Source organism: Leptonotus elevatus, chromosome 13 (genome assembly GCF_054856555.1).
Source record: "Leptonotus elevatus isolate MCC_2025b chromosome 13, RoL_Lele_1.0, whole genome shotgun sequence".
Taxonomy (NCBI): domain Eukaryota; kingdom Metazoa; phylum Chordata; class Actinopteri; order Syngnathiformes; family Syngnathidae; genus Leptonotus; species Leptonotus elevatus.
In genome coordinates, this window is record NC_141251.1 from 13633208 (window position 1) to 13652101 (window position 18894).

An 18894-nucleotide genomic window follows, 5' to 3' on the forward strand; every position below is an offset into this window, starting at 1 on the left:
TTAGTCACAGTGTGAGCTTACGCTTCAAGTCATACAATCCTGTTAGGAACTGGCACAACTTTGTCATTTTGATGCCAGTTAAAATATTACAGCCTGTTCGCGGATCTAATGAGCACTGGCCACAATGCATCCCATAATGAGCCTTGTTTTTACATCCTTAAGGCGCAGGAAATATTGGAGCGATGCCACCCAAATCTGTTGACTGTTTTGCATCTTTCATGTGTGCGCTCTCATTTGAAGCACAGGAGCAAGACATGGATGCCATGGTGACAAAGTTATTGGCTTCCCTAATATGAGCCAACAGCCTGATCAGGATTCAGCAGGTGTCCTATATATCCGAGGCTGACGTCTGCTCAGGACCATCAATCAGAGCTAAATGGCAGATGGTCGGCTCCGTGGCCAGGCAGGAAGTGCTCTAACACAATCCCTGCAGCAACACAGGGAGCAGTCTACCTGCTGATAATCCATTTATGCACAGACAAAGCTACTTTAATCTCACCCCCCCTCCCTGTAAACAACAAGGCCAGCATCCATGCTGAAGAATCACTGGTCCACTGCATACATCACACAGGGTGACAGGCTGCATTAGAGTGAATACTTAACCACATTTACATATGGCAGAAGGCTTATGTTAATGAATTGACATACAGTAGTTGATTAAAACCACATGATTGCCTTCTTGTTGGTTATATAGCGACAAATCATGCAGTGGATGAATTATTCAATTACTCAATTTAAGAGTGCAATTCATACATGTCTGTCCTGACAATACCTGGCACAGTCCGGCTACAGTCTATGTTGGTGCTGATATTATTGCAAAAATAATGTACTGGAAAGCATGTTTGAATATTTTCCAGGGCTCCAGACTCCCTTACTAGGAGCACAGTGGCCCCTAACCTGAAATTTTTAGGGGAATAAGTAGAAAATGTAGGGGCACACACTGAAAAGTTCTAAGACATCCTCTACCCGTCCTTTGACATTAATGATGTAGTACTAACAGTAACTACCAGAAGACTGTATCTTATAAGCTGAACCACAGCAAGCTCTGTTCAAATCCGGGTCATGGCACCAATTGAAAAGTTTTGGACAAATATCTACCAATCCTTTTATATTTAATGCTCGCACTATTATTGTTGCAATGCGGATAATATATATAAAGTATGAAATATTGCTTAGTTGATTACTACTGTTCAGATTCATTCACTGCTGGCCCAATAAAAATTTATCTTTTGTAAATGGCAGCGAATGAGTTAACTAGTTTCAATTGTCTGCAAGGGTGCAGACAGAGAAGGGAAAAGTACTGTACAAGTACAATTACTTGCATAAAAAATACTATATAATATAAAAGTAAAAGTACTCATTCAAATAATTACTCAAGTAAAAGTAAAAAAAAGTACAGGCTCTAAAATATATATTCTATATTATATATACTAAAAGTAAAAAGGATTTTTACCGGATGTTTCTTCCTCGTGTCATAATTTAAAGACCATTAAATTTAAAAGATCATCACTTAACAAACGCTTAAAACTGACTAAATCGCCCATGAAGCCTTTTTTTTTTTTACTCCTTGAGATGGTGCCCTTGTATTAAAGGTGCAATGGAACATAATTAAGTTTTCACAACTTGCCTTAAATACACGTATATATTATATGCTTAACTCATTTGCTCCCAAAAACGTATAAATATGTTCTAATTTAAATGTTTTAAGTGTCCTAAAGACATATTTATACATATTTAATGTTTATGCTAGAGCATACAGAAGGCTTTGATGCAGCCTCTCAACTGCAAAGAACGGTTGAAGAAATGGTAGTTATTACACAAACGGCCAGCAGGTGGCAGCAGAGCAAAAAAAGGGCAACCAGGGGCCATGTTGAAAAAAAGCTGATTACTCACATTTCTAAATAGATTTATGAATAATGATTAAACTTAGCTATATTCTAATGCTAATTGCTGCAAAAACAGAAACAGATACAAAAATATTTTTTTTTCTGGTGAAAAGAAGAGACTCTTTCTTTTGGCAGATTCCATGTTTTTATAGCAATACAACACAATATTCTGAGGGCCTTGCAAAATCAGTAAAAATCCAGTAAAACAACCGGGAGTGAAGGGGATTGCTTCTGTGAAAATGGATGGGAGTGAATGAGTTAATGATGTTTACAGGAGGAAACTTATATATATAGATCCCTCTGCCAAATCTAATATTAGGGTTTAAGGAACTGAGCCATAAAAGAAAAATGGGGTCTTCAAAGCAGCACATACTGTCCACTTCTTCTTTTTTTATTTATTTATTTATTTTTTACTTGAAACCAACCAAGGGAAGTTATTTTCCGAAATGTTTTTATTTATTTATTTATTTATTTTAGAAATTTAGTCCAGATTCTAAAGTTCACATTGGAACCCAGGATTTTAATGAGAAACGCTGGACTCCGTGCCAAAGTAAGAGGTGCATCAGGCCAAGACCTTGAGGTCCCATAGGGTGTCATTAGATAAGATTGAGTTTGACTCTGTTGCCAAGATGTTTCCGCTGATTAGGCTTCATCAAACAATAAAGACTTAGTGGACGAGCAGTCTGTTCTACTGACACTCTGCCCAGAGTTGCTCCCGCTCATGAACACATCTGTTCAAGAGTTTGAATGACTCATCCTCTTTTCTCAAAGTATGGACATTGGCACTCTAGCGGGAGGAGGTGTCACATCCCAACACAAGAAGGAATACACAATTAGTGTTGACTAGTGGAGCTGTTCCGCCAACCCGAGGCAGCGGCGAGGGGGGAGACAGCCATGAAAGAGGCCAGGTGCAATATCACATCCTTCCTGTCAGAGTGCTTAAAAGGAGAGCAGAGGAAGAGCGTTTAGCTCCGAGGGACGCATGTGGAATGCTGACCACAGGTTAAAGAATCGACTATTCAGTGTGCGTCTCTTCCATGTGCCCTATCGTGTCTGGGAGGTATCTGCCAAGTAAAAATGTTGCCAACATTTTCTGAGGTGCATGGAATACTGACAAGGAAAGTCAGGTCTAGGGGAGGAGCGCTGACCTTGATCACTAAAACTCTGAGAAGAGACCTGAAGTAGCAAGTCACGTAAAAGATCCGTGGTTAAAATAGAACAATAAAAATGCTACTGTAAAATTTGATCTATTGAACACACTAAATACAGTATCTCACAAAAGTGAGCACACCCCTCACATGCCTGGACCAACACTGAGGACAAAATACTGATATTTCAATACATTATTAAGTAGTCAGTGTACAGCCCACAGTGTAAATTTATTGTTCTTTCACAATAACTAAAAATACAGCCATTAATAGCTAAACCCCTGGCAACAAAAGTGAGTACACCCCTAAGTGAAAATGGGAAAGTTATTTATTTTTTATTTTTGGGTGGACACCATTATTTTATAGCACTGCTTTAACTCTCTTGGGCATGGAGTTCACTAGAGATTCAGCGCAAGTCCATTGGAGTCCTCTCTTTTCCAACTTCTCAGTGACGAAATCATGGAACTGGCGGATATTCGAGACTTTAAGCTTCTCCACCTTCCAGTAGCTGACAGCTTCTGAGGAAGGCGGCAGTCGACGCCAAAACTAGTCATGGTAAACAACAACTTTTTGTCTTTAAAAAGAAGAACAAAGACCGTATAGATTAGACAAGATGAATCTTTTAACCTTCTCCACCTTCCCTTGATGTCCCAGAAAGTTCACTATGGTTTAGGTCTGGAGACATGCTCGGTCAGTCCAGTACCTTTACCCTCAGCCTCTTTAGGCATCTCATCTTGTACATGAGGATTGACCTTACCATAAACCACGCCCGCATGACCTGGTAAACCAATCAGGACGCAAGACGTCATGTCTGAGTCGGCACACGTGTTTTGCTGTGAACAAACAAAGCAATGCGGCTCCCAGTGGTGCATTAAACGCTGTAGTCACAGCTTGTGTAAGAGTGATAACCGTTATCCCGATCGACTGGAAGGAGGTGTCTACCAGACACTGTCCGATCCATTCCCTACCCTAATCCCTCAAACAACTGCGAAGAATATCTGCACTGGATCAAACTTTGTGGAAGACCACACGACCAGTTGAATCCCTCCAAAACTACCAGAAACTACTATGGCTGCACTAAGGTAATGTTTTCCATTATTGTTTTTAGCCAAATGCTAACGATAGCTCCGGGTAGTTAACCTTCCACGCGTTTGTCGACTTACTATTTACTATTAACGCCAACAAAACAATGAAACTTAGAGGTAATATAAATTCATTCTTACTCTGCTTGACAGGAGCAATGTCCAAAAAATTCGGTTTTGCTGACAATCGGTCAAAGTGAGTGAGGTGACTGATTTCTGTCGCAGCAGGCAGCGATGTGTCACTAAAAAATTTAAAGCCTTCTGCTGGCTTTAAAGAGAAATATCCTGACTGAGAATCATGAGGAAGTTCTGATTACTTTGTCATTATTGTGAATGCACTTTAACTCATCTTGACTGGTAAATGTCGGAGGGCGCAGCTCTTCGCATTTCGTGGGCTGGGAGGGGCGTGCCACGGTAAGATCAATTAGAAGGCTGTATCAAGTTGTTGGCATGATAAGAATGTAGAGTCGAGCTGAATACCGATCTGAATCATTAAAATAAGCTCCATCATTCACTTCTTTGAATTTTCTTTTAAAACAACACACACAGGAGAAGAACGCTATGTCACAGAAACTTCAGAATAAATAAAAAAACTGGAACTTTTCCAACTGGCTAATTGTTTACTCAACATTTTCTTGAAAGGGTTTGATCTTCCTTATGGCAGCACAAAGACTGGGTAGGACAACACTACAAGCACTTGATGTTCCAAATTACTCTCATTAAGATCATTCACAGACCTCAAACGAGGTTGATCGTTGTTTGAGAAGTCTCTAGAGCTTAGGTAACACTTCTGTCTATTGATCAATGCAATAAAATACGATCCCACTGTTTGCTTGTGTATAACCAAACATCACATGATGTCCTTTCTTGGTCCTTTCAGTCCCTGCTGAGAATTCCTGGTGTTTGTCCATCATTGATTAAATGGCCAGTTAACAGCTTGCACTAACGTCTCAAATCTCTGGTGAGACAAGTGCCGCGTTCAATAACCACCGTCTGCTCTTAGAGACCGAGTGCCCTCTCGTTCATAAAGGCAGAGGATTTTCTTTTTGTTCTTCATTGATATTTTCCTAACAAAGTCAATATGAGCAATTTACTCATTCAACACAAAACAGGTCTGGAGTCTAAAAAGGAGAAACGTGCAGTTCTGCTCTAAGGTTTTGCACTTCACAAAAAACAAACGTATGGCTTTTCACCAAAACAATGGTAATTGCCATTCTCATTAAATGTTTAAAAATCCTACTTACTACTGAAATGTCAATGAAAACTCATTACTTCATTACCAAGTCACACAATCACATAGTGATGGTGATGTTATGAAATAATAGTAAATAGGCTATCACCTGTTTAACGCTTTTCTGTCTTCTCGGTACTCAAAATGCTTTATTAACACCGTTTCCTCATTCTCCAACTGTTGGCGCAGCATCAGGAGCAACAGGGGGTTCAATATGTTGCTCAAGGACACTTCAACATGGTCACTAGGCCTGAGGATCAAACCCAAAACCTCCAGGTTGGGAGACGACCACGCTACCACCTGAGCCATGCCGCCCCTTGAATAGATAGATAATAGAAGAATAGAAGATAAGATTCTGATAGGCCTTCACTGTTGATTGTCGTTCAGAGCGCAAACAGCAGATCTTAAGTTGTTCTAAATATAATATTTAATTGCTTGAATAGTACTACACCATCATAACTCAGAATTCAGATGTGAAATCTGAAATAGCGCTGCATCTATTTATTTATTTTAATATTGTCCAATACATAGACAACTGTGTACATTAGTCAAAATTGCCATTTGGGAGTACCATTGTCAAGAGGTTCATAGAATAAAGAGAAATGACCATCTTACTCAAACACACATATCAAAATAAGTAAAAGCAGAGGCACTTATGTTGTTGTCATTTCGAGAGGCCCCAACAATAGGACTTTCATGCACATCAGCTGTAGAACATCCTTAAACCCTTAGCTTTCTGACTTTTGTTGGACAAGATGCATTCATCTCCTAAGTGGGAATGACAAAAATGGTCCTTTTACTATACTACTGTATGACCTTTCTGAAAATACTGTAATTACTATTTCTGCAGATACAAATTTACTGCATGCACTGTATATATTCATATCAATATTGATATTTCAATAAACCCAAGTACCAGTGCACATTTTAATGTCTTTTATGTAATTATTTTCTATTCACTGAAATCAGCAGTGACAACACTAACGGTTTGGTCTGGGAAAGGTTGTCTTTAGAGCACTTCCACTTACAGTTTAATCAAAGTAGACTCTTCTTAATAAGGAGGTGACGAACTACAGTCTACTTTTACTCTGGCAGGCAAACACACTAATGGCCATATTGACTTGAGAGTTACAAGAAAATCAAAGCTTGGCAATAGTCATTGTTCGTTCCTGAGAAAAACCTCTTAAGCGCACTAAAATGTCTGGAAGCGTAGGATACAGTTTGTGTGTACAGTCCAATTGTTCAGCTGTCGTGACCAAGACCAGATAGCAGCAAACAGATTTACTGTCGCTGTGCAACCTTGTTTGTGTTTAATAATTATTGAGATCTTATATGAATAAGTGTTGACGCGTAACCTGAGAAGAAAATCAATCTGCACCCACAGAAATATCTATATAATGGTTCTAGTGTAAATGCCATGCCATTGAGTAGTGGATTTAATGAACAGGAGAGTAAAAGAGACAATTTTTCCGGCGCTATCTCATATGAATGTTCTTGAGGGCACTCTAATGGATAAATGGTTGCCCAAATGCAGTCTGACTTGAAAACAGGCTGCTCCCTGACTCCGCTGCTAAAAGCGCAAAGTGAGATTAATCACTGTTGCCAAGTGAAATGATATTCTTTGTTTCTTTAAATACATGGCCTTTGTACAACGAATAGCAGGGGGATAGACATGGGTCTGTCTTACTAATGGTAGTAGAGCACGAGGAGTGTAAATAGAAATGGTTGGGCTACCACTTACAGTATCGTTGGGGGCTATAAGCATATGTTCAAAGTATACAGTGACCTTTCATAGCCAGGCAGACCTGGGAGCAAAGCAGTGAAACTGCCGCTCCTTGCCATTTTGAACAAAACTCATGGGATTTTTGAATATTTCATGGCAGCCATACAACGGCTGGCGGAGGTGCAGGCCACAGTTGTTTCTTTGCGAATGTGTACAATTCGTAATGATGAATTTCAACTCCAAGACATAATCGCCACATTCACATTTCCAGTATTTCTGCATGTAACCACAGAAAGCTAGTTTCTCACTACAGTGAAAGGTAATAAAGACTGTACCTTGCCCCTTGTAAAGAGCAGATCAAACAATCCCAGACACATCAATTTGGCATGTTCAGTCGAAAATCATGATAAAGGCTTACATGCCAATGCAGCCCTGGCCTGTACTGTAGGTGCAGCTCACATTCTCAATAGGTCCCAATTCCTGTAAGTACTCAAATCTAACCTAAAAATAGGGAAAACGGCGCATGTAATTGCGCCATATTTGCTAGCATTGTACACATAGATGCAAATAGGCTTTGCACATTTTCTATTTCTGCTAACTAACGAACCAACAATCTGAGATCTTGATCTGTGATGCTCACATGCAGCTCTTATCTGCACTCACGTTCACCTTTACCGTCAGATTCCAGTCCACCAATTTTGTCCTGGAGTTTTGTAATTAAAAACTGCTAATAGTGCACTAACACAAACAATAAAAAGTTAAAAACATCTTAGTGATTACATTACTTTTCATACAGACTCACTCACGCCTAAATTGGTGTGCACACGTTTAAACCTTTCTATAACATTGAACTTAAACTACAGCAACATACCAGGCCTTAGCAGTAAATTTTTGGTCCCCCAATAATTTAACAGGGCAGCATTCAATACCGACTGCACTGCTGCAAGCTCCCTGGAGACAGCAAATCACATAGACTTATAATAGAGGAGACAAATCAAGTGTACTAGATCCCTCCAGCCCTACTTTCCCAAGGTTATTTTCAAAGATAGCTCATGGTTTGGTACAGTATGTGGGTTGAGTTTTAAGTAAGCCCTGCCACTAGAGATGTGGTGTAACCCTATACAGTGGAAGCTAGGGATATTGAGTGACCACAAAGAGTCGGGGGAATTGCTAATTGAAGCCCCTGGGAGGCCTTGATGGGTGTTGTTTTTGTCTCAACAGAGTAGTCAGTACACCAGCAACATCATGCATCACACAATAAAGAAGCCGTTGACTCACATGTCAGAATTTCAATACTCGGAGGGCCAGCACAATCTACTAAGATACCCTTTTCACACTGCACTCACCTCAACGAGATGCACCTTTCATTGTTGCAAAAGAAAGTCCTGATATTGCTCATTTTAAGGGGGACACTAGCAGCAGAGAAAAATTAATAGCTCAGAGGTAATAGTTTAATTATTCATTTAATTGTAAATAAGGCACTCTGTCAGCGTCTCTCCAATTGGAGGCGCTTGTCTGACATCACAACACTGCCACTCTCGAATACCACATTTTCCAATTCTTGGCTCCGTGACAGAAGTCCTCCTGCCAGGCCGCGCTGCTCCATTCAATGATCTCTACCCCTCACCACATACACAATAAATGGGTTTGACAACAGCATGGCTAGCCAAATGCAGTGTGAAAAGGGCTGAACTGATTGTGAGTGCTGTTGACAACAGATACAAGTAAAAGTGGTGTCGACGGATGTAAAATATGGTTTTGGTTGCTCAGATGGTTTTCACCATGAACATTTTGGGAGAGCACCGTAAATGCAAAAAAAAAAGTATGATGTGATGGAATTGGAAGTGGAAGTGGAAGAGGCGGGCCAACATACTATATTGAGAAATCTTTTGCTCTCATAAATTTTTTCGTGTGTGACAATTGGACACACAGGTATGTGTTTATCATGCGTAAGGATCTAACAGAGGCTTTAAAATTGTGACTCTGAATATATGATATGTCATGACAATTTTTATTGGCAATTCACCTCTCATTTTGTCTGCGCTACATTGCTGCTGGCACTGCTGCGTATGCTGGTTTGCACCTGCTCTTCAGACAAGCTATTTAAAGATGCAAAATCAGCCAACTCAATTTGGCTCAGGTTTGATAAATCACATTACGTGGAATAAATTCATTTATTTGCATACAGTCCTCCCACAACCTGCAACATGAGCTCCTCTGAAATTCAATGGTAAAGCTATACTTGTTTGGGTGAAATGGGGAAGTCTCCAAGGCACGTTAAAGTGATATTGACTCAGGTAAACAATTTGATGTTTTTATTTTTTGCCTTTTTATTTGCAGAATTGTAGCCACCGCTAGATGAGGCATGTCTTACTAGTTCTACTACATAGTTGAATGACTCTCTCATAACCAAAATAATGCATTCATTAGTGAGCAATGCTATTATCGCCTATATATAAGTTGCTTTGTCTTGTGCTAATGAACAAAAACAACCCCTTGTAGAGGTGATGAGCGGGATCTGCAGGTGCATTAAGCGCGTGCTGTCCTGACTTGGCACTACATGATCGACAGGCTTTTGTTTGTAATGTAATGCCATCTTTCCAATAACTGTTGACTGATTGCTTGTGAAAGTGGCCAAGTCCTATGTTGCAAATGATACATTTAAAGAAAAAAGAAAAAGAAAAAGATATGCTTGAATGAAGGCGTTCATCTGGAAGGATATTTATAAAGCAGTTTGTTCTGAAAAATAGAGCCGATGTGTTTCATGAAGAACTAAAACGAAACACAATAAATGGCTTTGAGATTAGAACAGCTATACTAAGGACATTTCTTTACATCAGCTTGTCCTGCCCGAGGCTGAGATCAGGAAAGATCCAGATGGCAAATCATCCTCTTTTCCTTTCTCCCTACTTTGAATTCAGTCTTTTCGCCAATGTTATTTCAGGCTTCTGAGAAAGTAATAGTCACACGCACAATTGTAAAAGTACAGAAAAATGAGTCCGTTTATTGTGATAGTCATCCTCTCATCTCAAGTCGGACAATCTTCCTCTTACACATTTTAAGATACTTCTACTAGTCAGTGCACCATTGTGATAAATACAATATAGTCAACTATGTCAAGGAACCGTACAAATGTTTAACATTACGACGAACGGTCAAGTTTTACTGCAACACAAGCATATTAAGTGAAGAACTTGAAGAATATACAGCACACAGTAAGTGTACTGACAATAACTCAAAAGTAGTAAGACCCAGTACTTTTGTCCTGCAATATAGCAAGGCATTTTTTTAAATAAACATTTATATAATAATATATATATAATATACAGTATATATAAGATACATATATTTTAAATAGGGATGTTCAATACCGCATTTTTTTTTTCAGACCAATACCAATACTCAACTGTTGAGTATCTGTATTTTACAGGCAGACCTATAAATCCCAATATAGTACTTTTCCTTAAAATTGCATGACATAATTTTGGAACTCTCACAGAACATCCCTGTCTCATTGTGAAACAAACACACACAACTCAGTATAAGGCTTCTTATTCAGTGGTATACTCAAGTGCTAATGTAGAAATTTGAGGATTTTGTCTGCTCCGCTGTATCTCTGTAGCAAATACTTCACTATTTTACAGTGCTCAGCATAAATGAGTACATCCCCTTTGAGAAATAACACTTTGAACAATATGTCAATGAACACAAAAACAATTTCCAAAATGACGACAAGATTAAATTTATATAACATATGCTTGACTTATAACATGAAACTAAGGTTAATAATATGATTTAGAGAACAACATTTTCAGTTTTACTCAAATAAGGGTGTTGCAAAATTAGTTTACCCCACCGAACGTCTCCGGAGCAAAGCCCAAAAAGCCCAAATTTTTTCTTCGTTCCTCAAACAAATCTCGTACACACAGAAGCATTTCAAGACGTGCGTGTGTCCAAAAGAAGACGCTTAGGATGTTTAACGGCTGAAATGTATATGCCAAGTCTGGAGCCTAAACGGTAAGAAACTTGTGACGATACATTGAAACTGGCTTTCGTGTGGACGGGGCCTTAGACTACAAGCGTCTACAGGTGAGTCTCATTAATCATTACACAGGTGTCAATCAGACAGTTGCTTATAAATGGGTGTTACTTAAAATAAAACACTTTCCCATTTGTTTTTGTATTCATTGAGATATTGTTTAAAATTTTACTTTTCAAAGGGGGTGTACTCTTTTACACTGAGCACTGTAAATTATGTTGCTGGTTACATATTTCAAACCCTTCTTGCTCAGCGAAAACCATATACCCCCAAAATGATTGAATGCTTAAATAAAGAATATTCCTTTGCTGGGTGACTTCTTAAGACAAAACTTTGAAAAAGAAATCAATGGGTCAGTTCGGAAAATGCATCATGACAAGCCTAAAAACAGGCTGGCTGCAACTCACAGGAGTAACAAGTGATGCTACAAATATATGAACATTGTATAAACTGTCCAACAGTACATGAATTCAATTAAAATGAGTTTTAAAATGTCACGTAGCCAGGGTAGTGACGTACATGTCCCGGCTTTACAAGATACATGAAGCCTTCTGCTGGCCGTTTTAGCAAAATTATTTGGATCAAAAACATAATTAATGTGCGTAAATAAGTAAAAACTATACTGGCCATTAGTGTATGAGGAATTTTAGGGGGGGGGGGGCAATAGGCATACGATACAATAAGCCTTCTGCTGGCGTTTTAGCGAAATGATTTGGATCAGAAACCTAATTAATGTGTGTAAATAAGTAAAAACTATACTGGCCATTAGTGTATGAGGAATTTTATGGGGGGGGGGGGGGGGGAATAGGCATACGATACAATAAGCCTTCTGCTGGCGTTTTAGCGAAATTATTTGGATCAGAAACCTAATTAATGTGTGTAAATAAGTAAAAACTATATTGGCCATTAGTGTACGAGGAATTTTATGGGACCCTCTAGTAACGTGAGACACTCGGCAACTGCCTAGGTTTGCCTTATGGTAAATCCCCCAATAAATTTGCACTTTGTTCAAACTATTTTAATTGATCCTGGAATGGATTATTTCCATTTCAATGATTAAAAATTCCCCAAAATACAAACAAATCGGATGCTAGCATCCAAGAATATCATGTACGACCTTTGCCGTTTCAACAACATGGCAGCTGAGAGACTCTTATTCTTTATACTAGACACTCAAACCAAGAGTGAAGCACACTTCCCTTAAGGATCAGTAAGTTGGCTGTTCTTGCATTGATTATGTATGTATAGCGCATGTTTACGAGCCCCTGCAGCAGACATACATACTGGCCTCCTCACGTGTACAGTATTCACTAAACAGAAGTAAGGAATCATCATCCAGGCAGCTAATTGTCGGCTGTTTACATTGCCGTTGGCGTACCTCTCCTCCGCTGCGCTACACATCTGTAGTGTTCATTACAGCCAGGAGCTTGGTGCTTCACCGTGTTCGCAAATCTGGCTACTCAAGCTGTTCAGTTTGCAAACTGCATAGACCTGATTCACATTACTCGGACTGTTTGCATGTATTCATGTTAAACTTAATGGGAATGTATCTGGGAAACTATTTGGAAAAGTGACATTTCCCCCTCTGTGTTTTACTGAGATAATCCGTTTCATTGAATTCAAGTTTCAAATGTCAATGTTGGAATTCTAAGCAGGAAAGTTTAACTACATTAGGGTGGAGAAATAGAACAAGGTGGAAGAACTGGAAGTGAACTGCAAAGGAAAGCACTGTGGGATGTTGAGGGAAGGCCATTTATGGCAGGAGGCTTACTGGAGGCAGTAAGGCGGCAAATAGAGAAATGTGTGAGAAAGGAGGAACAGAAAAGACATCGGCAGCAGCCTCAAGGATCCATTTGAACATTTTTGATAGAATAAGACAAAGACAGGACAAAAGGACAATTAACTCCAGCACACAATGGGACAAATTAAGACTAACAGTAGTTTAGCATAGCCTATGGAGATTTAATATCGTTTTTGAATGGTTTAATAGATCAAATTAAGGGCACAGATACCTTTCTTTTCGTTCCTAATTTCATGAAAGAATACCTTCATATCCAAAGTCTACATTCGCCTCAAAAAGTATTGCAACAGTGAGGTCAATCACTAAACTCATGACATTCCCGATTGCCAGTCCGCCCTGCTTAAAGTAAACTGCTATAAAACTGCTATAAAATTTAAAATGGTTAGTATTACTACTACTACTACTACTACTGTGTGCAACGTTATAATGAGCCCAGTGAGAGTAACATTTTCTAAGCTATATACAGGTTGTACGCACTTTGGTGTCAAACCCAAATATTCAGAGTCTAATAATTTTTGGATGGGGGTATATGTGGTAATTCATGGAGAATGGGCTAAATGATCTTTACCGTCTTCATTACGGAAGTGCAGCCATCAAAGATAATGCTGTCATATCATTAGAGGAATTTGTCACGGCACATTTCCAGAAGTGTCTGTCATTTGCTAGAGGGGACAAAAAGAGATGTTGTGCTATCAGTCGTCAATCCTGAGCATCTTGTGACACTGTATTGCCAATTACTGTATCCTCAGCTAACGTGTGAATTGTGAGTTTCATTGCAATGCTAGACGTCACAATTTTTGGCTGCTGTGCTAACTGAATAATTAGATGAGCTGATCCCACTTTATATTATTTTCTTCGTTAATTGGCAGCAGAAGTTGTTTCTATTGAAACACATACATACAGTGCATACCATGTACTTTAAATGGCCCGTAGTGACTGAGACCTCCACAAAAAAAATAATGCTTGTATACACAGTTAAGGGACTGCTATTTCCAGAATACGCAGGCATAACACTCTGTACAGACATCCCAAAACGCAGAATTTACTAGATTTACTTTTCAATCTAATATACAATTATGATGCCTCAAGGGAAATTTCAGTTTACTCTCTGTTGTATATATTTCTTGCACACCACACAGAAAAGCAGACTATACACTAAGGTATATAAGGAGAGATGTGAGTGACGAATTGCAAAAGATCAGAGTTTCTAGGGCGTTAGGTACCTTGCTCAAAGGCACCCAGGGCCCAAGCCCAAGTCCTTAGCGATAAACTGCTGCCACCCACTGCATCCGTTGCACTAAATCCACAACAAGGATATGGTTCATCATTTTGGGTTTGAAGTGATCAATAATGGCTCAAATAGAAAATGATATTTCAATACGAGAATATAATTTTGGATCAAATTGGGTGGGAATACTGAGGAGCTAAGGCTGAGAATAAATGAAATAAAAATGGGAATTAAGAAATGAGGAGTGTAATGGCGCCAAGTGACTGAATATAAATGTTGAATGCACCGCTTTTGCTGAACTGTAATCTTAATTTTGTGCTGAAATATTACATGAAAAGCTGAAGGAGAATTTCAGCAAGTTTAAAGTGAAACATCAGGATTTTGCTTTGCTAATTGAGTTACACAATTATCTAACAATTTTGGTTTGATTCAAATACATGAGATGTACATTAAAATGAGGTAGAATTAGTATAGTCTGTTCTCAGCATTTACGCAATTCCAAATAATGTGACAGAAATGTCACAAAATTTCAAAAGCGTTTGCAATTGAGTGGCTACAGGATTGCTAACCACATGATTGCCTGTGAATTGAGTGTTCAGTTCTCTGCCATCGGCCATCTCCAAACACATTTCGGACAATTTGGCATATCCGTCAGTGACAAACTGAGGAGGTCCGTCGGTACTGATCCGGTTATTGAAGATTACGTTGACGCAGGGCCGGCCCAAGGCATAAGGGAACTATGCGGCTGCTTGGGGCCCCGTGACCATCAAGGGGCCCCGAGAGTGAGCGAGACTCATACTGTCAAATATTTATAATATCTCTCTCTCTTTCTCCATGCGACACCCCACCCCGCCCACTAAATGGTCGAGCTCCTTAACCTGTCTGTGTCAGTCATGCAGTACGCACTGCGTAAAGAGGGAGACCAAGGAGTTTATTTTCACTCCTGGCAAGGGAAAATATAGAGCTAAATGTTTGGATTGCTGTCTATTGTTCAGATTTTTCCACCCATTTAAATTTTTTACTTTTGCAATAATTCCCAGAATGATTCCTTTTTTATTCAACTATTATATTTATAAAACATTATTTTCGTGTTTCTATTATTTCTGTTCATTAACATCAATTTTTAAGTAGGCCTACTTTTTTGTACATTTGCGGTTGCATTTTATTCAAAACAAAAATAATACATCAAATTGTGTTGTTTGTTTATTTTATTATTATTTTTATTTTTATTTTATATATATATATATATATATATATATATGTGTATATATATATATATATATATATATATATATATATATATATATATATATATATATATATATATATATATATATATATAATGACATTCAGTGTAAATTAGTCCCATGCTGATCGTGTTGCTGAATTTCAGATTAACGCATGACAGGCTTCTCTTTGGGGCTCTGTGTGGCCAGGAAGGGGATTTGCTGAATTTGCTAATATTGTAGTACTTCAAAGGTTTGCCTAAAAAATTTGCAAACCAATTGTCTACTTTGATGGCCTTAATCATTGTGGTTTGCAATCTACAAACTACAACCTACAACAAGTTTCACAAAAAGCTTTACAAGGTTATTAAAACAAAACAAGGGTATTCATAATGAAAGAGTAGAACATTAAATGAGTTTATAGGAGTATGAATGGCCAATAATCACTATTATTGGCGGTGATAGGGGGCCCCAAAATCTAATTTTGCTTCGGGCCCCATGGAGTCTTGGGCCGGCACTGCGTTGACAGACTTCCTTAATGCTTTATCTGTCAAATTTCTGAAGTTTCCTGCCATTCATCGCCAAAACCGGTGATGTACTGACAGAATGTCCACCTCTGCTAACCAATGACTACGTTACTTGGTACCTTGTAAACACTTTTTCAGATTGATTTGTAAATGCAATGGTAAATGTTCAGCCATACAGTATCTTATCTATTATCTATTACACTACTATTTATATATATGACAGTCAACACATTAAATGCAGCGTCACAGTCTTGCATTCACTTTTCTTCTATCCTATCTCTTTGGATGTCTTTCCAATTAAATCCGAATTATATGCAGCAGACCCCTGGGAAATTATTTGACTTGTGGCAGCGGAGCGTCACCATAACAGATGACCTGCAAGTTGTGAGGTGACAGCAGAAAACCTTGCTAAAGACCACCTGCCTCAGCCAAATCATCTATAGTAGGCTATATGAGTGAATGTGTTTTTGTTTGCACCATATAAAACTAGTTTGTTTCATTGTTGCTCTGAGACTTGCTGTGTTTATATTGGCTTTCTGTTTGTCTGTTTTATTTGTGCAGTTTGTGCATTGCTACCTTTAGAACATATCAACTTCACAGCCAACAGTTTACGATTTAAGGACCCCTGCAGGTGGAAAGTGTTACATTGTTCCTAAGGACAAAGACTCAGCGGTGTATGTAATGAAAACATTAACTTTCTATTAACGTTATATATTCCGGAATCATTTGCTGTTATGATTACAGCCCATTGCAATACCTATGGGGGATTGACAATGTTTTCACCAGGGAGGAAATCTTACGATAGCCTTTTCATAGCTACATGACTAATGATAACTTACTTCAGATTTAATTTTATTTTTATTTTTTAAGATTCATTCATATAGTAAAAAGCAACTTTTGAATGGCTGTCCACTGTAGTGACCACTGTCCCTGAAAGGGTTAAGGGACAGAAGTGGACTTCTACTGTATAACCATTTCAAATTTAAGTACCGGTATATCGGGAAACTATTTCATAACTAACTGGATTGGAACCTGAACGTAAATTTCATGACGGCAGCATGTGATTGATTCTGACTTGGTGACTGTAGGTGTGGCCGGTTTGTTGCTACGTGTGGTTGATTGGTTGTTTGATTGATTAGTTGGTTGGTGTGATTTAGTGCTGTCACTATCTAATATTTTTGGAATCCATTAATCTGTTGATTATACAGTCAATTAATCAGATTCATTTTAATTTCGCAATAAAGTGTATTACAAAAGCATTTTTTTTTCCTAATTACTGTTTATTAACAAGTGATTGGTGTTTATTTCATACTTAGTATTTGTATAGAGATTTTATTTTTCTAAAGAGGGGGATTGATGTTGTACTATGTTATCAGTTCGGTCATTGTTTTCCAAAGTAAAAACAGATATTTGCAAATGTCTTATTTTGATTAAACACAGAAGATAATCTTCCTTAATGAAGGACCATGGAAATCAGTAAACAATTACTGTTGATATGGTGTCATCAAAATATCGGACAATTTTAAATTTTAAAAATGGCTCCAAACAATTACTTGATTATTAAATTAGTTGTCGATTAATTTGATAATCTATTACTTGTCGATTAATCGATTACTTTTGATAGCCCCATCAAATACCTTGAGGATGAACTGGAATAGAGATAGTGACCCTGGCTCTTTTGACCTATGACCTCACGAGTGATATTCCAAAATAATAGACATAAATCTCAATGACACACCAACCTTGAAAGTCATGTTATAGCTGCAGGATGGGGGAGGGGGGGGGGGGGGGGGGGTCACTCCATAATTTTGCTTACTGCGATGGATGTACAAGTACAGCATCCCAATATTTTGTCAGTACTGCATTGCATATTGTAGTTATAAAGTACATTCTAATACAAACCAACCCACCCAATCACCTCAATGTAAGAATTTAGACCACAGAACAGAAGTACTGTACTACTTGTATTGATTGGTAAGAGAGATTTGACCACAGAACCCGAGCGCAGCCATTACTCACCTTGATCACACCCTCTTCCTCCTGCAGCTTTCCAATCACAGCTGGCTCCGAGCACCCAATTCCCAGCAAACACACTTGGAGGTCATGATACTGTGAAACACCGGCTTGTGACAAATAGCTTGTGTGGAAGGTTGGCCTGCTGAGACGAGATGAGAACACCTGCATGATGAAGAGAGGACAGTAGTGAAATTGCTAAACCCGACAAGGCATGGTAATAACAGCACCACTGAGCTGAAAAGTAATATTTATTTCATTCACATTTGCTAATATTATACATTTTTTATTTTATTTTGGAGTGTTTAGGCACTTTTGCCTAAATTACAATAACATGGATTGTGTTGAATATCTTTTTTAAGCTTTTGGCTCTCTTTGATCATGAATGCAATGTATGCACACTGGAGAATTCTCTTGTGTTGGCCTTTGTGATTAGCATCTTCGTGCATTTCTTACCTTCAGTTCACCTCAAAACTTCCAGAGAACCGGCTTGTACAGACTGAGTGGGAGAGAGATGAGGAGCCCAAAGATGTTTAAAACATGAGGGGGATTTGTTGCCAATGTTTCGCTCTCAGCCATAATTAAATTCTTAATTAGGGAGCCCTCTGGGAAAAAAAAAAGAAAAAAAAAGAAAGAAAAGGATTTCAATTCAGCGCTCTAACCAGTTTGTCCAATAGTGAAGGTGAAAAGAGAGGGGAAGAAGATATTGTAGAGGAACGTAGGCAAGCCCCGAGGCAAAAGATGAGCACATTGCTTTCATTTTAATTTGCTGTTTAATGCTGCTCTTGCAAATATAGCTGTACCTTCTACAACCTGGTAAAACTCTCAAGAGAAAATCTGTATTTATTGCCTCCATTTAAAATTAACTGGCTCTGGCGTCGAGATGTAGTGTACCACCATGATTTACTTGAGCACAAGGTTATTTTAGTTAACAAAAATGAATGAAAAAACTAAAACTAAAATCAAAAAGAAATAAATTTTTAAACGAAA

At 38.4% G+C, this 18894-nt stretch overlaps 1 long non-coding RNA gene across 1 annotated transcript in view; it reads right to left on the minus strand.

Moving 5' to 3' along the window:
- Positions 1-18507, minus strand: part of LOC147163910 (uncharacterized) — a 71655-nt gene extending 53148 nt beyond the window's left edge. The window contains exons 1-2 of the long non-coding RNA XR_015096954.1: positions 18361-18507; positions 17911-18069 (exon numbers count right to left, since the gene is read on the minus strand). This is a non-coding gene — a long non-coding RNA (uncharacterized LOC147163910). The remainder of the gene's footprint in view (positions 1-17910; positions 18070-18360) is intronic.
- Positions 18508-18894: the final 387 nt, after the last annotated feature.